This window comes from Drosophila mauritiana, chromosome X (assembly GCF_004382145.1).
Source record: "Drosophila mauritiana strain mau12 chromosome X, ASM438214v1, whole genome shotgun sequence".
In the NCBI taxonomy this organism is placed as follows: Eukaryota; Metazoa; Arthropoda; class Insecta; order Diptera; family Drosophilidae; genus Drosophila; species Drosophila mauritiana.
In genome coordinates, this window is record NC_046672.1 from 1,567,292 (window position 1) to 1,592,977 (window position 25,686).

General features: G+C 50.6%; 2 protein-coding genes across 11 annotated transcripts in view; one reads left to right on the forward strand and one right to left on the reverse strand.

Annotated features, from left to right (window-relative positions):
* LOC117147889 (mucin-2) overlaps nucleotides 1-25,686 on the reverse strand; it is a 102,016-nt gene that overhangs the window by 66,438 nt on the left and 9,892 nt on the right. For 4 of the 6 annotated variants that reach the window (XM_033314979.1, XM_033314978.1, XM_033314977.1 and 1 more), the window contains exons 2-3: nucleotides 21,732-21,773; nucleotides 1,062-1,171 (exon numbers count right to left, since the gene is read on the reverse strand). The gene's annotated coding sequence lies outside the window, so the exon portion shown is untranslated. Of the gene's footprint in view, nucleotides 1-1,061; nucleotides 2,512-21,731; nucleotides 21,774-25,686 lie in introns of those variants that run through there. The other 2 variants (XM_033314976.1, XM_033314975.1) reach the window with 2 other exon arrangements.
* Nucleotides 1-25,686, forward strand: part of LOC117147893 (broad-complex core protein) — a 77,698-nt gene that overhangs the window by 7,575 nt on the left and 44,437 nt on the right. For all 5 annotated transcript variants that reach the window (XM_033314994.1, XM_033314996.1, XM_033314992.1 and 2 more), the window contains exon 2: nucleotides 21,930-21,951. The gene's annotated coding sequence lies outside the window, so the exon portion shown is untranslated. The remainder of the gene's footprint in view (nucleotides 1-21,929; nucleotides 21,952-25,686) is intronic.

The following is a 25,686-nucleotide window of genomic DNA, read 5'->3' on the forward strand; positions in this document are numbered from 1 at the left end:
AAGCGACCTTCCGACCAAAACCCCAATCTCCGCGTTCTGAAGACAAACAGACGCAAACTTTTCAAGCAGTGGGCGAACGTCGGTGGGTGGTGGCTGTTGGGGAAGGATAGGCGGCGGATTGGGGAGGGGGTCGGGGAGGTGCTGTGCAAGAGCAAGGACAGACGAAGGAGCGCAAGAACGAAAAGGAAAACGCGAAAAAGAAAATGTTCGCGCGAGAAATGTTAAAAAATATTTTTATAGCTCCGCGAATGTTAGAATAGTGTTTGTGGGGGAATGGTGGGCGGGCGGGGGGTTTCTCGGGGTTTGTTGTGCGGAATAGGCCACCCAACAAGCCAACCAACCAGGCAGAGCACTACCCCCCACACCCCCCTCAGGCAACATCTGCCCTCGCAGTCGTTGTCGTCGTCGTTGTTGTTAGTCAAATGGGGTGTTGATTGAACGGTTGCGCTGCCGGGCTACCGGCCTGTCCCACAGCCCAACAACAACATCCCACTACTGGGCCCCACTACCAACAGCAGGAAGCTCCCCTCTCCCACAACACCCTCCCACCACTCTTGCATTTATTTTATTCCTTTCGCCTTGCTTTGCGTTTAGACACAAAATTTACAACACGCCCACACGACGAGAGCAGCCAAGTTGCAAAGTATTACTTGAACATATATAAAAAGATTGGCAATTGCGGGGGCCAACCCAAGCCAGCCCCAACGCAGCCCCTTAGAGGAGAGCACATTGAGCTGAGATTTCCGCTAAATGGAATTGATGGAATGATGGAATGCCACGCCAGAGACAGAAGATGCAAATTGCGATTTGGGTTCGTGAATAGAAAGGAGTCTGATTTAGCGTAACTGTATTCTTAGCCCACGTCTAATACTAATATTTGTCACAGCCAGCCGATAAGACGGATAACGAACTCTTGGGGTCGAAGTGGGGGATAACCTCGTGGCCTTGGCTGCGGAATCAGCCCCTTTACGCAGCCGGCCAGATAAACCGACATCAAGGTTGCCTTATCTTTCGCTCGGCAATTCTGAGCGAGCGTAATTAGAAGAATAAGCCTATCTGACCTGATTGAATTACCCGCACTGGGGCTCCTCCTCCAATCCTCCGAATCCTCCATATTCGCAAATCTGCCAGTGTGATCCTCTTTGGCTTGGGGGCGCTGCCTCCGGTTAGCCTGCAAGGATAAATCGAACAAATTGCATTTGTAATAAATTCAGGCATGCCATCCATATCCATTGCCATAGCCATATTGTCTATGCCAAAGCCAGTTAGCGCCGCAATTGGGTTTTTGTCTAAATACCAAACCGAAAATGGAGCGCAGGGCGCTAGCGAAACCAAAAGCAAACCGAGTGCAATGAATTGCACACATGCGAGCGAGCGAGCGAGCGAGCGAGCTGCGCTCCTCCTGCAAACTAAATACGACTTATAAAAAATAATAAATACATAAATTACTTGCAAAAAGCGAGAAAAACGCCGAAATTAAGCCAACAAAGCGGCACGAATCGAGTGAGCGACTGCCGGATTGGGGGCTTCGATTTGGAAGTACCTCGGAATAGCGCGGCTGGCCAACGTGGAAAAGTCGTGAATCACCGAGGGATTGCAGGGTAGGCAAATGAAATTAAAACACTGGCAACAACAAACAGTGCAAATTATAGTTAGCATCAGTTTTGGCTGGTGGCCAGGACCTCCTAATCCCCCCCTCTGCCACCCTGCTCCGCCCGGGGCCAGCTCGTTTAAACGTTTGTTTGGCTGCACTGCGGCAGCCGTGTTACACATCGCGTATACGTGATACGTGTTCCCGAAGCGCTTGAAATTTATTCGCCTGCCACTGTTACTGTTACTACCCCTTCCGACGCCACTGTCATTGTCGCCGCTTGATTATATTATATGCCCAGTTAGAAGGTCTTGCCTCATTTGATTTTCATCCATTCGTGTCCCTTCTGCGCCTTCCAGAACTGGCAATGTGGCAATGGATCATAGTTTGATTGTTTCATGGTTTCGGTTGCTAGCTAAGCGCCAGGAATACGCACTCCGATGTGGGCATCACACAATGAGATCGATAATCCGATAATCCGGGCAAGGGTATTGCGCCTGCCAAGGAACGAGGAGTCCGGATATGGTTGGCTTTTTTGTCCTCGCCGTACGCTCTGCACACGAGTATATGTATACTCGGAGAAATTGTAGCCGGCGCTTTTTCGTTTTTCGTCAAAATTATTAGTAATTTTTTCTACTTGGCTGCCTCCACTTCCGCGGACACAGGCAGGAAGGGGGCGTGGCTGGCAGGCGGGGCCGTCGGCAGCATTTTAAATATAATTATAATATAATTTGGCGCGGTATTTTTTCGTTCTACCCCCGAACCCGACCGCGAACCCTCGCCACTCCACCACTCCGCATTACCGCTCCACATAATGTTATCCTTGCGCGTGAGTGTGTTTGTATCTATCTTTCTTTTTTTCCTTATCCGCCACACTATGTGTACTATATGTGGCTTTCGGTGGGCGGGATGGGCGCTATGGGCGGTTGGGGGCGGGGTCACTGCATTGTTAATGCAATTTCGCTTTTGTTGTCGCTATATGTTTTTTTTTTGCTTTTGTATTAAAATAATTATACATTTTTTCCACTCATTTCGTTCGTTTGCACTTGTATCTGTATCTTTGTATTGCTTTGTTATATCCCAGCGCGCGCGCGTGTGTGTGTGTATGTGTGTGTGTGAGAGAGTGAGTGTGTGTGCCTGGACATGTGTGTAAATTGTAGAAAGTCAGTTTTGATAGTTTTTTGCTATTGTTTGAAAGCCGCTGCCATTTCTCATTTTGCTTTTTAATGCTGCTGCATCTTCTTCCTGCGGCGCATTTGAGCTTGTAATTTTCCGTGCAAAGTTTAGCAGGTTGTTTGGGGTTGAGCGGCATTAATGGATCCCCCAGCCTAAGACAAGTGCCGGAAGGGGGAGGGGAGGGGGTGTGTGTGTGTGCTGGTGCTGGTAGCGCTGGCGAGGCGCTTTATTGCATTTTCGTGTTCAACGTTCGAGAGCAGCAAAGTTTTTCAATTAAAAATCAAACGTATATGGCATAAAACTATATGTACATACAATATACCGACTGGCCGTAATTGTTATTGACAATCGTGTTGAGTCAGCAGCCCTCGAAGTTATTAATTAGAGCTTATGCAATGCAGGGCCACAGCTTCCCAGGATCTCAGCCTCTCAGCTTACCAGTCGAATGCTTCCGGGTAGCATCTTTCTCAGTCCTGCAACAGGTGCCGTGACCCAGAGAAAGCCAAGCCACCCATTTCCGTCTTTGCAGCTCCTTTGAGTGGGCCAAGGCCCAAGGACGTTGCGTGGCCACCGCGAAGGAGTTTGTCGGAAGACAGACACCCAGACCCCCAAACCCCCGAACCCCGAATCCCGAACCACCAACCCCCAGACACTCAGACCGACAGACAATGGGAGCACGAACGCGGACACAGACACGCCAGGAAGATGGTGGGTGAGTGGAGAGTGTTGGCTGTTGGGTGGTGGGCGGTGCAGATGGAAGGGGACCACGACCAGGACCAGAAGCAGCAGCAGGAGCAGTAGGAGCATGAGCAAGACCAAGACCACGGCCAGCCATTGAAATTAAAATCCACACTGTCCATGCCAACTCTCAAGTGTTTGTCGTTTTTTCGCTCTCGTGGCTGTTGTTTTTTCCCAAGCTCTGCTGATGCTGCCACGACTGCCACGGCTGCCATGGACTTTTAACTTCCGGCTTTTCCATCACACCTCACTCCTGGCCAGCACCCACCACCCACTAGCCTGTGGCCTTGCCTGGCAACCGAGCCGAGTTGAGATGGCTCAAGACTTGACCTTGCAGCAGTAGCAGCAGCAGCAGCTGCCATCTTGGGGGGGCAGACTGGAAGGTGCGGAGGGGCGCCACCCACCCACCGTCTGTCTACCTGTCTGTTTGACAAACACACGCGTCTCACCGCTGTGGGTGTGTGTATGTGTGTACGGTGGGTGAGCAGTGATAATCCGCATAAAATTACAGGAGCAGAGTCAAGGACGAAGGACGCAGGACGACAGACAAAGGGGAAGCAGGCAGGCAGTGCCCAACACACGCACAAGGCGACGACAACGACAGCGACAAAGGCGAAAGCAAGGCCAAGGTCGTTTCACACCCACACTCACACTCTCACACCCTCACACCCTCACACCCATACACACACACACACTCACATGGCAATTGACCAAGCAAGTGAAGTCGACGCCCTCGTGCTTGTTGTTGCTGTCGTCATGGCATGTGACTCACTTTCACTTCGTCTTGGCCAAAAAAAGAAGAAAAAAAGAAGAAAATAAAGAAGATAAAGGAAAAGGCGAGCTGCTTCAACCTTACGCCCCCCTCCCCCCTTCCCATCCACAGATAGCACAAATGAACGTCCTGTCTGTGTGTCTGTGCTCCTCTGCCACTGTGTGTGGGTGTGTCACCCAGCCAGGAGCATATGTGATGCCCGAAAAAAGCACACACTCACACTCACACTCCATGTAGTATCCTTGCCTCGCCTCGGCTTCGCCGGCTCCCCTGATTCTTGTGTCCATATGTGTGTGGCAGTGTGTTCCTTAAGTTTTTATGGCTTGCTGACTACTACTTCCGGTATCCGGCAAGCGGCGTGTCCGGGGTCTGCAATGAATACATTAACACACTCACCCAGTCACACACACACACAGGCACAAACACTAACAGACAGACAGTTAGGCAGACAGAGCGAGGGGAACGGAACGGAACGGAAAGGAAAGGGCATGCCAGACAACGTCTTTTGCCGTGTCCTTGACGTCCGGCATCAAAATACATATGCGGACCGACAGCCGGCCGACAGTCTCCATTTCTCAGCCACTCCCACGGCGAGGCCACTTCAGCCACTTCAGCCACGCCCCCTGCCCGCCCCCTGTTAGCATTGTTGCGCCCGGAGGTATGCAACAAGTTGCCCGGCACAGCTCAACGGGCCCAAATCAACAAATTATCACACATTGCCTGTCTGCCGCGTCCCCCTTGCCACACACCCCCTTCAACACAATCCCCCCCTCCCACCTACCAGTTGCCAGTTGAACTTCGATAATATGGAAATTTTCATCATTTTCTACCCCGAATGAAAAGCGTCGCCCATTTGGCCGCAGACACAGACAAGTTGTTGTGGCACTAGGCACACCACACACACACACATGGCGCGGGTGAAAGACAACGACGAGCCGGCAGACAATGTTGACAAGCAAACAAAGCAGAGAGTAAGTGAAAATAAATGGAAATAGAGATGGAAATGGAAAAAGTCGAATTCCCGAGTCCGAGTCCGAATCCGAATCCGAATCCTGATTCAGATCCCAATCCCAATCTAACCCGACCAACCGACCCACATGTGTGTGTTTGGTGGTGTCGTATAACCCTTGACCCCTGCCCTTCCAACTCGAGTGGAAGGGACGTTCGAGACAGGACAGGACGGGACACACATGACAGGACGGGACAGCTCAGCACAGGCCATAACCAGTTAACCAGTTGGGTCGTCATGAGCGCTATCACTTATTGGGGCGTCAAGTCAAACGGGTTTCCAGCCATGTACATATCTCGCTAAGTGTTTCGTCAAAGATTTCCACATACGTTATGCTTTGCGTTGGCATTCGGGGTTGGGGTTGGGCAATTCCATTTCCAATTCCGGTTTGGGCAGGGGTTGCAAGGTCAGGGGTTAGGCAAAGGGTTAGGCTCATTTACATGGCCCACTGCTCGTGAGGATTGCGGCTGGCTTGATTTGCATTTGCCGGCAACGGGATATGTTACGAGGTCGGTGAACAGGGGTCAGGGGTCAGCCCACACCACACCACACCACACACACACACGCAACCCCCGGCGGCGGATAATAGGTTATAAAATGCCGATTATTTTGTCGCTTTTGAATCGCTCACTTTTGGGACAAAAACAACACGATTGGTGGGCGGGGCAGGGGTTAACCATGTTGCTCGAGAGGTTATGAAATCGCATGTGAGTGTGTTGACTTGTGGCTTATGGTAATTCCGGGGTCGGGGTCAGGGTTCAGGGTTCAGGGGTCTCTCCTTGTCTAATGGTCTAATGGTGAAAGTAATCAGTGGGAGGGTTGTTAACGGGGCAGGTCAATTAGTAGTGAGTAGTGAGCATGTGTGTGAGTGTGTGTCAGCAAAATGGCGACTGTCCGGAATAAAGATTTCCGTTGCTCCGCCTTTGCAAAGGCCTTACCCCCTTCGCCACCGCCCACGACCACCCGCCTCGTGGTGCCCTTTGCGCTCATGTTAATTAGTAGCGCCTCCAAAAATGCTTTCCACATGCGGAGGGGCGCAGTGGCGGGGGGTGTGCTCAGTTTAAAAGAAAAAGTTTTAAATTAATTATTAGAAAAAGCATCAGCTGCGGTGGAGGCGGGAGGTGGGGTGCAGCCAGAGGATGCGGTGGAGCTGCCACATGAGCTCCGCGAAGCTTCAGCGGCAGCACGAGGGTTAAGACATACACACATGCCAGTGTGTGTCTGGGTGTGTTGCGTGTGGGTGTGTGTGTGCGTCACCTCCCTAGGCAATTTCCGCTGCCAAATTGAAAAATTACGCGAGCGCAAAGTTTCGCTGCTGCTGTTTCTGTCGCTGCTTTGATTTGCTCTCCCGCTCGCGCTGTCAGGGACACAGCCCTTCTACCCACTACCCACTACCCACCCATTCACCCCACCCCCACTGCCAGTTGCACCCCTTGCCGCCGAAAAGCAGCACCATAGTCTCCGCTCACTACTTAAGCGGCGCAGCAAAACATTTTTACATTTTATACGCTCATTACATAATTTCAAAGTACATGTGCGGAATTTTAGAAAGCCGAAAGGAGAAGCAGCAGAGCAAGATGAAACCTCGGCTTTTCCTCTTTTTTCGGTTCGGTTCGGGGCCTTGAGAGACGTCCGTAAAACCCCCACCAGAGCCCCCCCCCAACAGCCCGACAGAGCAACAAAAGAGAAAAGACAGCTATCGAACACACACATACACATGCACACACTCGCACACACGCACACACATAGCCACACACAAACGCAGCTCACGCAGGAAAAACGAGAAAAACGCTAATGAAAATTAAAATGAAAAATTGCAAACGACGTGTGGCATAAGACTTGGGTGGAGGAGGGTGGTGAGGGCTGGGGGTGGTAGCAGAAAGGGGGTGCCACCCACACATCCGCACACTTGCATACATTAGACACAATCATCGCTGTGTGTGTGTGTGTACTTTCCTCACGCATTTCTCCATCGCCGACGCTGACAGCGAAAACAGAAAAAGTAGAAACAAATTTTCCATTTTTACTTGCTTGCCACCCCCAACCCCCAACCCCCTACCCCATCCCTTCATTCGGGAAATTGTACTTAGCGCTGGGGGTGGGGGTGTGGGTGTTTGGATGGGTGGATGGGTGTTAGCGTTTGCCATTAGCATACACTACTCACATTTTATAATGCGTGCGTGTGTGTGAGTGAGTGACTGTTGTGTGTTCATTTCATTACACGGTACATAATGGATGTGCCCTTCTCCGTGTGTGTGTGTGTGTGTGTGAAGGTGTCTGTGTGTGCGGCACTAAACTACCCTTTGCCTAATTTTTAATCTCGAGCGTTGCTAGGCGCAGCGGCAACAGCGACAACAGCGACTAATGTCGCCAGTATCTCCTCGGGGAGGGGGGTGGTGTTCAGCTCCTCTGCTGCGGGAGGCCTTGACGTCATCTAAGCTAGTTTTGGGCCATTTGCCATCCGGCGCATACATATACATGCTAATACATACGTATGTAAGTAAGTAGGTATGTATGTACGTAGGTATGCAAAGAACTTTTTTATCCCTTTGGCCGTACAATTAAAAATGTAAATCAGTCGCCCCTCTGTCGCAGCCGCAGTCGCCGTCGCAGTCGACGCCGCTGCCTCTGCCAGCGCTGCTGTCGTTTTTTTAATTCTTTCAACTTTTTCCGACATTTTTCGGCGGCTGCTTTTGCGAGTGGGTGGTGTTTAGTTGGGTGGCGTTGCTGCCAACCCATCCACTACACACCCCCCACCAGCCCATTGCCCATTGCTCATTGATGTAAATATTATATTTATTTATTTCGCGGCGAGTCCTAGACGAATCTCGCGCAGCAGCACCCGATTAGGAATACTTTGCCACTGCCTGCTCCCCTAATCTATTATTAAAAATGTTAACTGAAAGCGCTCCCCGCATAACCGTATAAATATAGAAGGCGAGCCAGAGCCACAGCTACAGCTACAGCCGCATAGAGCCGCACAAAGCCAGGACTCAGGACTCACGGCACAAAGGGCGGCAGTTTGGGAAGGGGCGGTGCGGCAACGAACATTAATACATATTTATTGTTGGTACAAGCAATTTAGCGAAAAGAAATCCAAATTATATCATAACTTTGTGTAGTGCGCCATCTGGGGTTTAGTTGCCTGCCACATCCCCGTTCCCGAGTCCCCGGATCCTTGGATCCTTGCTACGCCTACAACAATGCCAGGCAGCCTGGGCGGAAGGCGGTAGCGGCAGCAGCAGCTGAAAATGATACTGAATCTGAGACTGGAGTCCCGAGCTGTGTGGAGCTGTGGAGCATAGACACCAGACTCCAGACTCCAGAGGAGCAGGAGCAGGAGCATGAGGGTTGCGAGTGCTCTAGAGGAACAGGAGCCGCAGTCAGAGCAATAATTCTATGCCGACGCCATTGTAGCCACGTTAAAGATGTTGCCACACATTTTTGTAGCGTTCTCCGTTCTCCGTTCTCCGCTCTCGGTTGTCGGTTCTCTGTTTTGTTTTGGCCTTTTCCCCCCGCGAGTCCTTGGCCACCTTTTTTTCGTACTCATCGGAGCAAGAGGAGCTGGCATTGTAACAATGAAAACAATTACAACAACAATTGCGAATAAACATGCAAAAAGCAAAGTAGAAGATGAAGTAGCTGCGGCGGCGGAGGAGCTGGTGGGAGGCAGAAGACGAAGGACGAAGGACCTTCGCGGGAGAGCGAGACCATCCGAATGAGAATGAAATGTTTTCTAATAAATTTTGCTTTATGTGCGCGGTGCGGCGAGGCTGGCAGAGGAGGCAAAGGAGGCAAAGGAGCCTGTTGAGGAACAGGAGAAAAGGGAATAAATAAAAATAAAGTTTTATATTCATGTACCCCCGCTCAGCACCCCCACTCACACACACATACTCAGGGAAAGAGACAGAGAATTGCCACCCAATTGCCATTAATATGGCGGCTGCCTAACATTCATTTGTGTGTGTGTGTGCGTGTGTGTGTAAGTGTCTCTAATGCCAAGTTGCCGTTTATTTTAACTTTGCTACAAACTTTAGAGGCAGCCCACAGTAGTCCCAGTTGGCTCTGTACCACTGTACCCCTGCCACCTGCACCCCCGCACCAACGTGCCGCCACCAACTAAGTCGAAATAACTTTTTCAGCCATTTTGGTGCTTATTTTTTTTTTACTATTTCAGCCACATTTTTGCACTTTGTTTTTCTGTTTTTTCTCATTGAGTTTCTCTTGTTTTCCAGGTTTTTCTCTTTTTTGGGTTTCTGTTTTGTTGTTGCCCGAACCCACTCTCTCTTCGCTTTTCCCTATTTTTTATTTATTTTATTTTTTTTGTTAATTTTTTAACGCATTTTGCGTGGGCCGCGTTTACTTAGTTAGTCCGAAAGAGGGAGAGAAACGAGAGGAGCGAGGGGGAGGAAAAGTCGCGGATTGCGACAGCTCCAAAATGCGGCGACAAAGGTAAAAGGATTTTTGTGTAAGTTAGACGCGGGGATGATGGGCGCACAAAAAAAGAAAAAAAAAGAAAGCCAAAATAATAAAAAACGAAATAAATTAAATGGTTGTGTCAACATCAACAGACTCCGGCAATTGCCGCTGTGTGTATGTGTGTGTGTGTGTGTGCGAACCGGGTTAGGGATTACATAGTCTGGGATCATCGATCGGTGCATGGAAGCCTATGAGTATCTAGATCCTATGTATACTTAAATCAATCGCTTTTAGTTGCTTGGACATCTCGGCCCACATTTTTCGGATCCCCAGATGGCGACACTATGCTATGCACTATGCAAGATCTGGCTTTGTGCCCCTCTTCTGTTCGGTCTAACTTAGGGCCGTCCCCTAATGGAATGGCTAGTTCCTGTGATGCGTGCGGATATCCTGGGATGAGAGACGTGGAGCGTAATGGCGTAAACCGCATAGAACTGCCGAATCTTTTACTATCGGTGGCATTCTCGTTCTTTATGCGCACATTAATAATTTCGCATTGGCCGCAATAAAAAGCTTGGCGCAATGAACGGATTCTGGGCTCAAGGATTGTGGACCACAAAGCGAAACAACCAAAAATCAAGGCATGCTCAGGTCATTAAAGTTAACGCTGGACCGGGCACGGGTCTCGGTTTCCAGGGGGAGGGAGGGGTTCATCGGCAGGGGGATAGTCGCTGCCAATACAATTGAATCCGTCTCTACGTTTCTCTGTCTCTCCGTGTATATGTACCGCCAGCCAGCCACTTCCTCCTAATCAACCCTTTATGAACCCCTAAAGCGGAAAAGGGAAAAATGCCGAGTGAACAGCGGCAACTACAGGCAGGAACAACAATAAAATGAAAAATTTAGACGCCAAGCCTTCGGCTTCCTCGGCCACTTTTCCACCCATCGAGGGTCCGTCGGAAACAGATTGATCCATTCGAAATGCAGCGAAGACCAGACTATAAGACTATTGCCGATCGATCGGACGGTGATCGATTGGCAACCATCCCTGCCCTTATGCCCACCGGCCCATCCGCTCCCGATTCCTGCAGCCTCGCATGCCTCCGGAAAACTTGCAGCGGAAAGGTAAGCGGTGAGAGGAGAGCGGGTAGCGGAGTGGCGGGTGGGGGGCAGCATCCACCAGCCAGCATCATTAAGGGTAGTTTCGAGCGTCGTAAAAAATATAGAGAAATAAAATTGAAAAAAGCAGCAACAACAATAACAAGGTCGAAAGACGAAGTCGAAGTTGGCGGCAGAGCCGCGACAGCGCCGGCAACTGCGGCGGCGACTGAGGCAGCGACGCCGGGACGCACAACTACAAGGAAAAGCAGCAGAAAGCGGCAGAAGGAGCAGCAGGAGCAGAAGGAGGCCGGCATCGGCGGCAAGGAGCGCAGAAACAAAAAGCGAAATAAATAAAAAGTATCGATATAGATATAGAAAATTTTTGAAGAAAACTGCGCTGCGGCGCAGCTGCTATCCTTGAATGAGTTCGCGAATGGCTTTGGGGTTGGGCGGCGTTGGTGGAACTACAGTGGTTTAGAGGGCTCCACCGCCCCACCGCTCCCCGCAGCCGTGCCAACAACACTTTCGGGGCGAAGCTATGGAAACGCAAAGGCCAAATCAATGAGCGGCACTCCGAGACAGCGGGTAGGGAGTAGGGAGTGGGTAGTGGGGCAGTGGGAAGTAGGCAGTAAGGAGACAGTAGTTGGAAGCAAGGGGCACTCTTAATTTTAGTGTCGCACAATGAAACTTTAGAACACCACCACCACCACCCCCCTCCCCCCCTCTTCGGCAGGGCCACGCAGTTTCCATGGATATATCTGGGTCAGACAACATCGAACCAACCCCATCCACCGCCGCAGTTAGCGAATTTTAAGAAATATGTTCCATTTCATTTGAATGCGGTACTGTCGCTGGGTGTATCGCCGAAAACGGCAGCCACCTCTTGCCACCCCCTTTGGAGCGCCCACGCAGACTCATCTCCTGGTTAGGACTCCTTCCGCTGGCCCAAAGCGCCATAGCCCCATCGCTCCATAGCTCCATCGCTGCGTCTTCGACGCTTCGTCTCCGTCGTTCGTGAGCGTCTTTCGCCGCCCACCCCGCCGCGCTACACCTTCATCTTTCCAACAGCCATTAAGTTTTCTCGCTGTAATAAAAAAATGTTCTCTTTTTCGCCGCTCATCGGTGTGCGTCTGTGTGTGTGTGTGTGTGTGGATACTAAATTTTCTAGTTCCTTTTATTTCTTTTTGCTTTGCCTCAGCATTAGTGTTTATTTATTTTTTCTGCTCTCTCCCTCATTCTTTCTTGCGTACTTTTTTTTTTTGAAAAGAAGATTTATGTAAAATGCGGCTGGGGGAAGGGTGAGGAGGAGCTGCGGCAGGGGCGGGGGCAGGCAGCGCAGCCGGCGTCGGCAGCGAAATAGTCGCAGATGCTGTTGCTGTAAGTTTCACGCAGCAAACTGCCGAAACCCATCCATCCGCCCACAGCAGCCCTTCCCCGCCCCGCTCGCTACTGCCTACCTCAACTTGTGGCTCAGGCAGCGCCCCTCGCCCCCCCCTTCATCCCTTTCTAGAAGGACGACTTTCCTTTGACGCGGCTTCGGTCGCGACTGGCACACGGCAGCGGGGTGGCTCGAGGAATGGCTTTTCTTGGTGGTAGTGATGGTGGTGGGGGTGGAGGTGGAAATGGTGGTGGTGGTGGTGCTGGCTACGGGCAAAAGTTTCGGAAAGTTAAATGTTTAGATTTCTAAGACGCCATCGGATTTTCAACTATAAAATATTCTTTTCATTTTTCCACAAGCGCCATCCCCGCCCAACCAACCACCACGCCACCCCACCCACACCCGCCAAAGCCATTAAAAGCAAACGCTGAATTATAGTACGCATAGAGAGAGAGTGAGTAAGAGGGAGTGAAAGGGGGGGCAATACCCGGGGGGAGTTGAAAGTGGGTGGGGATTGGCCGCTTGTTGCGGTGCTTAGATGTTAGTTGCTAGTTCCGTGGTCCTTCGCTTCGCTTCGTCCTTGGTCCTCGGCAGCTGGCACCCATTCGGGCACAGTGGTCGCAGGGCCAGCTTGCGATAGGAAAACCCAAGGCTGCGGGTTCATCGCTCGCCAGATGCAGTTATTGATAGAAGAGTGTCTGGTGGGCTGTGCAAACTGCCAGAAAACAGAGCCCGAACAATTTGCATTGCGACTCGAGCACATTCAATATTTGCATATGCCACACTTGTGTGTGCCTTCTACCGCTGCCGTTCCGTACCGCTCTTGCTTTCCCGTCTCTCGTTTACCGCCCCCTCTGCCCACTATCACCTAATCCAGCTGGAAATGAAAAGAAACTTTGGCAAACAGAACGCGAGTCCGGACAATCGGGACTGTTGGAGCAGCTGGTCGAGCCACTTTGCAAGCGCAACTCCAATGACAATGATCCTCGAATTAGCCGCCAGCCGGAGCTGATGACCTTAGACCACTGTGCGCTGGCATTTGGCGAAGGCCACGTGCCTCGGGACAGCCAAGGCAGCGCGGCGGTCGGGCAGGCAGGGCGTCGAGGTTAGGCGGGAAAATCTAACGAAATCGAAGCGAGCGAAAAGCAAAGTTTCCCGCACACAAACACACACACACCCCACGCACTTTGTTGCTGCTTTTCTGCTCGAAAGGATTTTAGAATTTGCCGCATTTTGTCTCTCAACTATGTGCAATAATATAAAGGAATCCCCCACTCCACTCAAGTGGCAGGGGCAGCAAAGTGTGGGGCAATCAGCGGAGAAGGAAACACAAGTAGCATAGAAAAGGAAGTGGCGAGCGCACGAAAATGCCGCAAAACGTGCCTTTAAGTTATTTTTCATTTGCCACGCTCAGCGCCAGATGACCCTCCTCTCCTCCCTGCTCCACCCCTCAATACCCTACCTTCCCCCCCAAACGTTCATCCCCACCTAAGTGAGTAAGAGCGTAGTAGTTAGGCGAAAGTAACTGCTGATGAGGGGAGCGGGCGGAAAGCGGCGAAGGGCAGCCCATTTTAAGATTTATGTCGGTGATTATTTCTAAGTTTTTGTGCGCTCAACGATGGCCATCGCACCCAACCCGCCCCTCACCGCCTCACCCAATTCTGCTCCAACTCACGGAGCTCTATCCTCTATAAAAAGAAGGAAACTCTGAAAGGAAAAGAATAAAAGCGGAAAAAGCAGCAGGTAACTAAAGGAGCCGAAGAAGCCCTAATGCTAGACGAGGTCCTGGCCAGATAATTCCAACGCCTGGCCTGCAAATGGCCAAGGGGTGGAGGGAGGTAAGGGTGGGGGTGCAGAGAGGCGAAGCACAACTTTTAGAAAATGTTAGTTTTGTGAATAATCCGTGCGGCGCTACCATTTCCACCATTTCCACCTTTTCGCTTTTCGCAGAGGGTTAAAGTTGCGAAACCACCCACTGCCCGCTGCCAAGTACAGCCGAATGCCACCAACGGAGGTGGAAGGAAGCTGTATCCTGGTACATCTTAGATCATAGGGCAGCGGGAACGACGTGCCTTTCAGATAGTTGGCATACGCAACAACAACACACCCCGCCCTCGCTGAAGGCATAAAAAATCTAATCTAATCTATCTAATGTGGCCCCCCAGAAACCACCCCCCTCCGCCATCGCCTACGCTCTTGTCTTCGTTTTTTTTTTCTAAGCACAATACTATTTTCTTATTTTCGTTTCGTTGTTGTTGGCACATTTAAAATGTTTTATTTGGCCATTTGTATGTTTTATGGCATTCCTTGTTACCAACGGCCTTCCAGTGCCAGCCACTTCACCTCACCTCGCCACGAATGTGATACCCTCTGTTTGCGGCACATGTCTTGGGACAGGTGTTCCTATGAAGAAACGGCACTTCTTTGCGCCGATGTGTAGCGTATAGCTTATAGTTTAATGTGCTATTTCCGAAAGTTGGCTAAATACGTTCGATCGCACTTTTGATACGTACACTTTCAGGTGGGGCATTGGCGGTTCGGTGTTCGCCGACTGTTTTCAGTGGCTTTCCTTGGTTGCGTTTTACTTTATTTAATTTATGACCCGCACACGGAACAGGCAGCAACATAAATAAATAATTGAAGCTTTATAAATCTAAAACAGTCGCCAGTAGTTGATAATTCGAATCCCTGCCCCCTATACCCCACCCACTAGCAACCCCCCTTCCTCACTCGTCCTGGAGTGGGTGGCACATGCTTGTGGGGAATCAACTAGCGCCACAGGACGCAGGACCTCCAGTCACAGCGCTCCCTCCGTTGCCATCCGCGCCCGTAGATTTTTTCGATTTTTATCTACACGGCTTGCAGCTCCCTGTCAAGATTACTTTCGTTTTTAGTCTGCGTATGCTCATTCATTCCAGGGACGGTCGTTTTAGCGGGGGGTTTGGGGGGACATCGCACACAACCCAACTTAAATGCGACCACTAAAAAAGAGCAGACAGCATAAGCGGGAAAAAGGCACGCACACACGCATTGGGACACACACACACACACACAGATGAGAGAGCTGCCAGAGAAGCATATTAAAAGTAATAATAAGTGCCTCAAGGAGTGTGGGCTGGACCACCCGCACTTAGATATTGAAATGAGCATGTTTTTAAATATAAAAGGATGCCCTTCTCCTAACCACCACACACACACGTACACACGCACACACACAAGCACACTTGCTCGCTGAGCAGCATATCCCCCTAATATCCACTTACAACAACAGCAACTAATACAGGAGCATACAGGCGGCATAGCCAATGCAAAGGAAATATATCAAGCAACCCTCGTGTGCTTTTTATTTTCAAAGTTACTGAAAATCTCGCTGGCTCTCTTTCTCTTTCTCGCTCCCACTCCGCGTCTCAGTCACTCTCCTTTCGTTTTCATTTCGCCGTGCTTTTTTTTAGGCTGCTCAGTTCTTAGTTGTGGGTCTGCGATGTAGAATTGGATCGGAGGGGTGCCGCATCTATTCAGCTCCTGGGCAAAAACTCTAAGCACCGCACTCGACCGTGCGAGGAGTGGGTGGAGGTGGTGTGGGGTGGGTTGGGGGTTTCATGTGACCCTGCCACATATCATATGGAAAGTGCACCGAGAGAATTTTACAGCGAACAACGTTTGAGCTAACTTGTCTCTGAACAATCAGCAACTACTCGTAAGAAAACTAGGAGTTTCCAAAAACAAAACCAACAGATTTAAAGCAACCAACAGATGCAGCTCCATTGTTGGAAAGCAAATGTAATTCCGCTTATCCCGCCTGCACTTGTGATCCTTGCCATGCCATTACCTTTACCATCTCCCAAATCACAACTCACATATCCCATCTACCATCTCAAAGTTACCACTGCCTCCTCTGCCGGCGTCGCTGCCCGCGCCGCACACACACACACTCGTGCCAGCAGACACTCACATACCAGCAGGGTGAACATGACGGGATTGTTTAACTACGAACACGTAGTTAAAAAACGAAAAATCGAGACCCGCAAACGAAGATGAAGGCGTCGCAGGCGGTGGGAAGTGGGGCGGGTGCGGGGGCTGGGGCCTGGGGGGTCTGCTAACTAGCAACTGCAGCGCGGCTGCTTCGTCGTCAAAAATTGAAAAAATAAAATATAATACACAACTACAACGGCAGCCGATTCTGTGCACACAGACACACACACACACACACGTGCGGGGGGTGGTTTGCCTTGAAAAAGAATTTCGCGCAGTAAAATCTAAAGCGAAATTGCCGCGTTCTGCGTAGAAAGGGGGAGGAGGGGGGGTGGGGCAAACGAAGTGAAAAGTAAAGAAAGAAATGGTGAAATAAAAACCTTGTTTCCGCGCAAGTTACAAGAGCACTCCCCCGCCGACTTTCCCCTTTACATTCGCCTAAAAAGCTAAGCTCACACACACACACAAGCACACAGGAAGAGAGACCAGCCAGCACACACACACACACACACACACAGCCTCACCTTGCCGAGCAGAAGAAAGTTCAGATATTTGCTAGCAATAAAAGTAGTAATCAGTTGGAGGGGGCGGGCTGCCGCTTCGCGAGGGGGGGAGAGGGGCGGTGGGGCACCCCCCAAAAGCTCCGACGGCGCTGCCGAGTTAGAAAGAGATGAGCATTAGAAGCAGGATTCGCGACAGGAGCAATGTGATGCTGTGAAGGGAGGGAGGGGGGTGCACAATAAATGCGCCGCGTAACGAGAACTTTTCATTTTATGTAATTTGAGTTCTTTTTTTTCCGGCTCCGCTTTGTGTATGCCACCGTTCGCTTTTCCCGCAATTTCTTTTTCGCCGTCGTGCTTCGCTCACTTTTCTATAACATTCGAATTTTTAAGTGAGTCTGCTTCTGCTTCTGTCGCATTCGCATTCGCAACTTGTACCCTTATTCTATCAGATGTACTTTGTTTTGAATCTCTGGGCACTTTCTACTTCAGAGCTATCTAAATACATGGAATGTGGTATGAAAACCTTCGATTTGAATCGACTGGTGAATGTGTTTTGTGTTGCATACTTTGCTGCGCGCTTATTGCTGCGGATGCATCGTTTACAGCCTCCAGTATTGTGAATCCACTCACGACCTAGGGTATTTGCCGCTTCGACCTGCGAATCTGCAGATCCGCGTTCCCTAACAAGACAGTTGCGAGTTGCGACACTTCGCTGCGACTCCAACTGCGCCAGCTCCTCCTGTGTGTTCAAATTACGAAAGCGACATTAATTTTTTAGAATCGCGCGTATGTGTTCAAGGATTGCGATTTCGTCGCTCGTCGTTCGTGGCACCACGCGCAGCTTCTGGAAGCTTTCTTTTAGTCCGTCGGCGGGGTTTTTGGATCTGCGAACTGAAGCCGCTCTGCGCGCTGGGCTTTGTAATAGCTAGTAAACGCTCGCGTCTGCGGATGTAGTTGTATTATTTTTTACGAGCGCGATATGTTGTGCAAAACATCACTTGTGCCTTTCTATGCGTGGAGCCACCCCATTCCATTCTGCTCCATCGGTTAAAATATAGTATTATGCCTGGCTCCATAAACAAGCAAAGTTGTGGAGGGGGGGGGTTCAGAGGACTTGGGCATGCCACTTCATACCCCATCCCCTACCGCCCGTCACCACCCACCGTGTCGTTCGTCTGGCGCGCTGCACTAAATAAAACGTATTTATAAAAATGTTGCATCCACTTATTATTAACTTTTTGCTGCGGACACTTTGCGCGCTTGATTTCCACTCGGTTATCAGTTGGACTGGTCGGATGGTGGGGGCCACTGGTGCCGAGTTCATTATTGGTCAACCCAGGGGTGGGAAGGGGGTTGGTATGGTGGAAGGACGGAGGGGGAGGGGCTGGACGAGGAAACAGATCTGGCCGAAAAGTGAACCCTAATTCAGATTACAGATACCTAATAAAACGCCGCTATCGACTGCAATCGGCAGTTGCGAGTATGAGTGCTTGGATACATATACGTGGCAATAGCCGATGACCCCACCACCCTACCACCCCACCGCCCCACCTGACCGGCTGGTGGAGTCCGCCGTCCCACCACCACGCCTCAAATTATTTTATGTGACAATTAAAATGCATTTTTGTGAAAAATGAAAGCCCCATGAATAATGGCAAAAAATATTTGGCGTCACTGGCTTTTTCTACATAATGCCCGACTTTTTTTACCGCAGCATTTCTGCACATGTACACGTATGTAGTATGTATACAATCCGGCGGGGTTTCGGTTTGGGCCGGCAATATTTATATTTGCCTATGTAATGATTTTTTATTAAAAATAGAAAAGAACCAACAAAACGAATGACGAAAATCGCACCATCCCATCGGCCACCATGGCGAAATTTATCGATAGAGCGTTAAAAAAAGGCCGCCAAATGAAATGTTAATTTTATTTTGATGTAATATTTAACAGCGACGCGTCGCCAGTGCCCCGCCCCCCCAAAACCCCTGTCCCACTGCCCACCAACCGACCAAAGGACCGCCACGGACACAGACACATATGGCGGCTTTATCTGCTGGCAGCTGACATTGCCTAACAAACAATGGGAATCACTGCCAGCGCCCCATAACTTCACTTCCATTGCCCCCCCAAAAAAAAGGGCACTTCTTCATCCTGCTCCCCGTTTCCGCAGTGTCCACGACATCCAAGCCTAAATGCAAATGCCATTGTGTCAAATCAGAATAGAAGGGACGACATGACTTGCAGTCGATCGCTTACCACTGTGATCATTACCCACAAAACCGAACATCATAGTCTGATCGGATCTATTGTGACTGCCATTCCGTTTGAAGGTCGCATCAGCTGTATCTCAACCAGATGGGACTCCTTCGATGTGGTTCCAAGCGTGGGTTTGGGGTTTGGGGTTTGGGGTTTGGGAACCCCCTCCTGGCTCCACTACGGCCACTAAGACTGCGCACAGTTTGCAACGAACGAATGAGCGGGCGGCACACACACCAACGCACGCCTAGAAGGTCGTGCACGCACACACGCACCGCACGGCATTTACATACATATTCATGTGTGCAAAAAGAATGTAAAGTGTGTGCGCGGGCCCGAACGACATGCTAAAAATTTGTATAGAAAATTAGTTAAAAAATTACTCCGCAGACACGCGCACGCATGGCATGGAAAATGGAGTGGAGCCGTAGGTGGAGCTGGAGGGGGGAGGGGGCTTGCGGTGGGGGGCATTACTTTACATATGCGCGCACACACACACGCGCGCAAGCATGCCCACACAGACACACAGACTAGGCGGAGAGAGCAGGTCGCTCCACCAGTTAGGCACAGTTGGCATTAGTGGGCGGTGTTAGAAGTACGCGCATCCCCTTCACGACCACCCCACCCCACCCCTCTCGCCGCAAACGCACACACTCACCTAAGCCCCAAGCACACACACTCACATGGGCCATGTACGATTTTAATGTTTAGAGTCGCGCGCGCTTAAAGTTTGTCATAAAGCACCCCATTAAAAAAAGGGCGAACAGCGAACCAAATGGAGCAGGTGGGAGAGGGGGGAGGCCTTTTTGGGGAATGGGGGATGGGGGATGGGTGATGGCGGGGGTGGAGTGTGCACTGGATGTCAGCGAAAGTGGGTGGCAAGCGGGCCGGGGCGAGAGACAGGGAGCTCCATTAAATTAAATACAAATGCGAATTAGAAAAACTTTTGCCGTTTTTTGTTTTTGGCCCGCTTTGTGTACATACATATGAAAAATTAAATTGGCTGCTGCCCGCTTCGACGTCGCGTCGTCGTCGTCGTCGCTGCTCACAAATGCAGCGACCGTCGACTGTCACTAACAGACTAGCGCGAATGCTAAGGAGCCAAGACGGTGGGGCGGGGTGGGGCAGCGGCAGGCAAAGGGGCACGCACAAGCCGGCAGGAAAGCAAAAAGTTTTCTCGAAAAAGAAAGTGCTCGAAGGGCATGTAGTTGTATGTGGGTTAGGGATATGGGATAGGGATAGGGATAGGGATCGGGGCGGAACGGAACGGAACGGCACAGGCTAAAACAAACAGTCGATTCAAAGCAAGCATGAATATATGTATGTATGTATGTAGCTAGGCCAGCAGACCCATCGAAGGCGGAAGGGGCTCCCCTTCAGGGAGTCGCACTGCAAATGCTCTACCCAAAGTCAAAGGCATTTAAACTATAGATATTTGAATGTACCTGAAATCATACAGATAGGGATGGGGGGGGATTAACTAAATATTAACTGGTAGTATGAAAAGAATATCCTCTTCAAAGGTGCCCAATGGATCCAGTGATCCCCTGGCGGTCACATACAAAGTACGGTGGAAATACAATTTGAGGTACGATCTTTGTTGATATCGATGGAGCTGCAAAGCGTATATTCCCCAAAAAAAAGAAAGGATACTACGCTTGAAGCGAAGAGCAGCGGGTCCAATGTAAAATTATTTGGCAACGAGTGAGCTGGGTGAGGGGAACGCACAAATTAAAAAATAAGCTTGGCAGCGACGCAACCAAAAGTGGGCGGTAGGCGGTGGGTGGCGGTGTGTGTTTGGGGTACGAGTGCTCTTCATCTGCACGCACCACAACGCACTTTTCCACAAATACATTTGCAATTTATGTACCTTTTTCTGGCTGCGACGCGCGAAATAATAAAAAGGGAGCACACACACACGCACACATTCGCGCGTAGGCAGTTGGAAAATGTTCTATATGGTTACATATTAATATGCGAGCAAGTGGGAGCGAGAAGAAGCGAGTTTACATAAGCCCCACCAAAAGCGAACGCAACTTTTTCCAGCTCGCGGGTGGCGAAGGGAAGGGGCTTGGGGGGGAGGCGGGGGGTTCAGGGGGTTAGCTCAACTTTCTTTGCATACTCCTCATGCCATGTGTTTGTGCGAGTGTGTGTGTACCCCCGATACGATCCGATCCCTTCGAGGGTATTACCCATTCGGTTTTCCGCTGCCGCTTCCATTGCCCCCCCCCCCCTCCCCCCCCCCCCTTCCCTTTACCACTCACGTTTTTTGTGCTGTCGCTTTGTAGTTGTTTTTGGCAATTAACCAAAAGTGGTGGTGCCCGCTGCCCCCCTCGCCTCTCGCCCATCACCCGCTTTCCCCTGGCTGTCACACGCATGCTTTTTGGATGCCCTCTTCCGCCGCCACGCGCCCCTCTCCCATCACCCACTTGAAAATTTTTAAATATTTTTAACTGCTGCGCTCCACTCGCTCTGTTTGGTTAATATTTTTCTTGCCTGCCTGCCTGCCTGTTGTGTGTGTGCGGGTGTGTGTTTGTGTTGGGGGTGTCTAGTGTTTGCCACCACCCCTAGTTCCCCCACCTCGCCTCCCCTACCGTATACGCGTAATATATTAAACAAAACAAAAAGAGGCGAGAGCAGAGCGAAAAAGAAAAAAACAAAGGCTCCAAAAAGTAGGTGGAGCAACAAATTTCAGCTCGCTTCTGACACTTGAAGCTTACTCTTTGGCTCTTCGACAATTATACATAGGCAGACGCATGGATGTGGTATCCTTTTTGCGCCTCGCACATAATTAATAATTGGTCGCAACTTACCAGTTTTTGTGGGCTTGATGTGCACCGTCGGCATTGAAAAATCTGAAATAGAGTAGAATGCAAGACAAATCGATTAGTTTACAAAACGTAAGCAGACTACTAGCACTACCCCAAGCACCTATGAATATATAGATATGTAAACTTGACCTTGAACAATTGACCACCATTAACCAACTGCACATCTCTTGTATTTTGCAGCTCAAGCGGACTCCGATCGCAGGTGAGTACCGTGTACCAAGCATACATTCTACAATCGGATGCCAGAGGGCCAGGGATCAAATGCCACAGGCAAATGGGCAAATAACCAAAGGGCGGGCAGAACACGCAGTTGTCTTGTAGTAAGCTCGAATCCGATAGGCAAAGCCAAAATGACAAACATGCATGTGAGGGATGGCTCACATGAACACATGAACAAATGAACACACACACACACACACGCACCCCTGCCGGGACACTCACACCAGCGAAGGAGCTCCAGCTATTCCTATTGGCTAATTACTGCGAACCGAACTCTCACTCGCCCCGCTCCACCCCTCCCCCACACACACCACACACTCAAAAATAATCTGCATATGTGTGCGCGTTATTTAAAGCAAGTCTAGCAAATATGCTGAAACTTTGGCCCAAAACGAAGACGAGCCCAAAACACCCGAAGCACCTACCATCCACCACCCACCACCCACCACCCCCCATTGGTTGTTGGTTGGCTCGTGTGAGTGGCACGAAAATCTAAATTATATGCAGCAAACAACGACCGCCGTCAGAAGCTCCATGTGCGTGTTTGGCTGCATGCCGATAAACGGGGAATCCGTCTTCTAAGATTTTAATGCAGCTGCAAAAACAGCGACAGCACACAAAGGCACACATCTCCCAGTGGATGTGCAACTATTGCTACACTTCAGGCAATATCCTTGGATAGCCTTATCGATGCCAAGGATTAGCACATAAAAGTCCGTGATCCCTTGAGTTCCGAAACTAAAAATCATAGTTACATCATGCAGCCAATCACACCATCTTTTGGTTGCGTTGTGTCTAAATCACAGATTTATTCGCCAGTTTTCTTAGCCTGGACCTATCCTGTACGTTTTATTTCGAGTGCAGAAAGTAGCAGCCTGGCGCGCGCCACATGCAGCTTAAGTAATTTGTCGCAGTTGCCGGCTGCCAGGATGCGATGCTTTCCCTTTGCCTTTCCCTTTGTCATTGCCTTTCTCTAACCCGGTTCGAGGCACCACCCTACTTTCTCCCATTCAGAAGGAACTACGCGAAACTACAACGAAGACGTCAACATTCACATCATTATCCAGCTTCCTTGCGCCCATCTCCTCTTCGCCTCTTCTCCCTTTCTTACAACACACACACACACACACACATACGCACGCACAGTGGCTCTCTCTTCGGCCGAAAAAGGAGCCAAAATATGGAGAGCGAGGAAAAATAATACTTCGGGCGCACTTGTTGGCATCCCAATGCCGTCGTCGAAGAGCACTGGCGAGAAGAGAATCCCGTCCAGCATAGCATACTTCTTGGGCGCCGTGCCGGGGGCGGGGGGTGTCCTGGCGGGGGCGGGTGTCCTGCGTCGAGGCGCTACTGGTGGGTACTTTACTTGATGATTATGGCGACGATAATGATGATTGGAATGGCTTTGATGGCGTTGAAAATGAAGATTGCGTGTAGTAGATTTGCTTTGCTGCTGCCTCTTCTTCTTCTTCTTCGACTGCCCGCTGTGTGTGCTTGTGTATGTGTATGTGCTTGTCCTTGTGTTTGTGTTAGAGTCTGTGCGATGCCGTTGTGTGGGTGAGCTAGTAGTAGAACTAGTAGCAGTAGTAGCAGCACACGTACATAGGGCGGATTTGGAGGATTTGGGGTAATGCGTCCAACTACACACTATCAGCATTTGATTTTATTACGCTCATTTGTATGTGCGTAGTTGGCAGTGCTAACCACACCTCCTCAACTCCTCACCTTCCACGACCCACGACCCACGACCCACGACCCACGACGGGAAGGGGGCTGAATGGCTGGGCGGTCATTGCGAGCAACAGGATGGCGGGTGGCCAGTCTTCAAGTGCTCCTGCTCAACTTTGACCTCCTGCGGCAGCCAAGGCAAGGCGCTGGCGTCGCCGTCGCGTCGACTGACTTTCACCGGCTGCGTTCTCTATTTTTCTCCGAATCACGCCAAAGCCCAGACTGAATGAAGAAGGAGGATGCTGCGAGCCAGCCATTCGGTTTCAGCCGAAATCGCCAGCGTCTTGGGCAGTTAGTAACCGTTAAGACGTCGTGGCTGCCTAGTCGCGAGTCCTTCGTCCTTCGCCTTCGTTCGCTCTCTCCGTCTCTTTAGTTTAGTTGGTTCTTTATGTTCCGTGTCACGGCATTCCGCCGGCTCCGAAGGCCGCCAGGCCGCTAGGTAAAAGGATCCGCGAGATCGGGAGATCGAAAAGGATACTAGCCGCTCTCTATCTCTCGGCATTGCTTCCCACACACCTCTCCCCCTCAACACACCGTCAAGCATTTACCATGTTCCGAGGGCAAGCGTTGCATACTTTTTTGGGGCTAGAGCGAGCGAGATGGGGAGCGGCGCAAAGGCCCAAGCGGGACAGAGCAAAAAGACAACGAATTAAAATTTAAAAACCGGCTCTCCTCACACACGCACAGTCACGCTCTTCAGCTCGCACACACACACACACACACGCAGGCCATCCTTTTTTATTCGCTTGGTTATTTTCGTGCGTCGATTTCCCCTTTCGACGTCGGTGGGCGGTGGGCGTAGTAGCTCGTAGTTCTCCATTATGAACGTGTGTGTGTGTGTGTGTGAGTCCTTTTTATTTTCGTGCTTTACAAATTTTTGTATTTTTTATTTTTCGCTTTTCGCCTTGTCCTGTTTCGTTGGCGTTTTTTTGCGCGCGCTCCGCTCTCGTGTCGTCGTGTAAACGCGTTTTTTAAATTTCCCACTGCTGCCGGCATCGCACGGGGGTTGTTTGTGTGTGTGCGGTGCTGTGCTGTGCTCTGCTGTGTTCGTGTGCGGGGGGTGGCGGGCGGTAGGCGGTAGGCGGTTTGGCGGGCTGGCGGGGGGTGGACGCAGCATGCAGTGGGGTTGGTTGCGGATGGATTTTTTCCACCGCCGCACACACACAAACACACACACGCTGACTCTTTTTTCCTGCCGCTGCTGCTGCTGCTGCTTCTTATCCTCCTCTTCCCGATTTCCTTTTTCGCTGCTGCCGTTTTCCACTTCTTTTTTCTTTTTCTTTTTCTTTTTTTTTGTTTCAGCTGCTCTGCTGCGCTGCCGCTTTGGTTTTAGCATTTTCGTTCGTTTTTCGCATTTTTGTTTTGTTTCTGATTTTCCTTTTGCCTGGCGTCGCTGCCGCTGCCACAGCCTCCGTCGGCGTCGCAGTCGCATCCTTTTTTTTAACGCCACACGCAGAAAAAAAGAGCAAACTTCGTCCTGCCCGTGTGCGTGTCTATCGCTGTGTGTGTGTGTGCGCGTGTGTGTGAGCGAATAGTTGTTGTTGTGGAAGGGGGTGGGCGGCAAGTCAGCGAAATGAGTAATGAGTGTTTAGTACGTTGTTTGGCGGGTGATTTTTATGGCAGCGCTGCGGCAGAGCATCCGGATGAGTGGCGAGGGGGGATGCCAGATGGCGGATGGTGGACAGGGGACAGGAGCCAGGGGCAAGTGGCCAGTGGACCGCGTCCAGTGCAGCAGACAGTTGGCAGTGCGGAGCGAGCGAGTGCAGGCGGCGGATGGTCAGCGAAACGTAGCACAGCATTCGGCGCTACCTATTTGGCATCCGTCATCAGTAATCAGTAATCCGCAATCCGTAATCCTTGCCCTGCCACTCGCTTCTGTGTGCGTGTGTGCGTTTGTGTGTGTGTGAGCGCGCTTGTAATGACTTCAATTGTGTGCTAAACTTTCTATTCCACGGTCGCGCAGCTCCAGCAGCATCAGCTTGGGCACCAA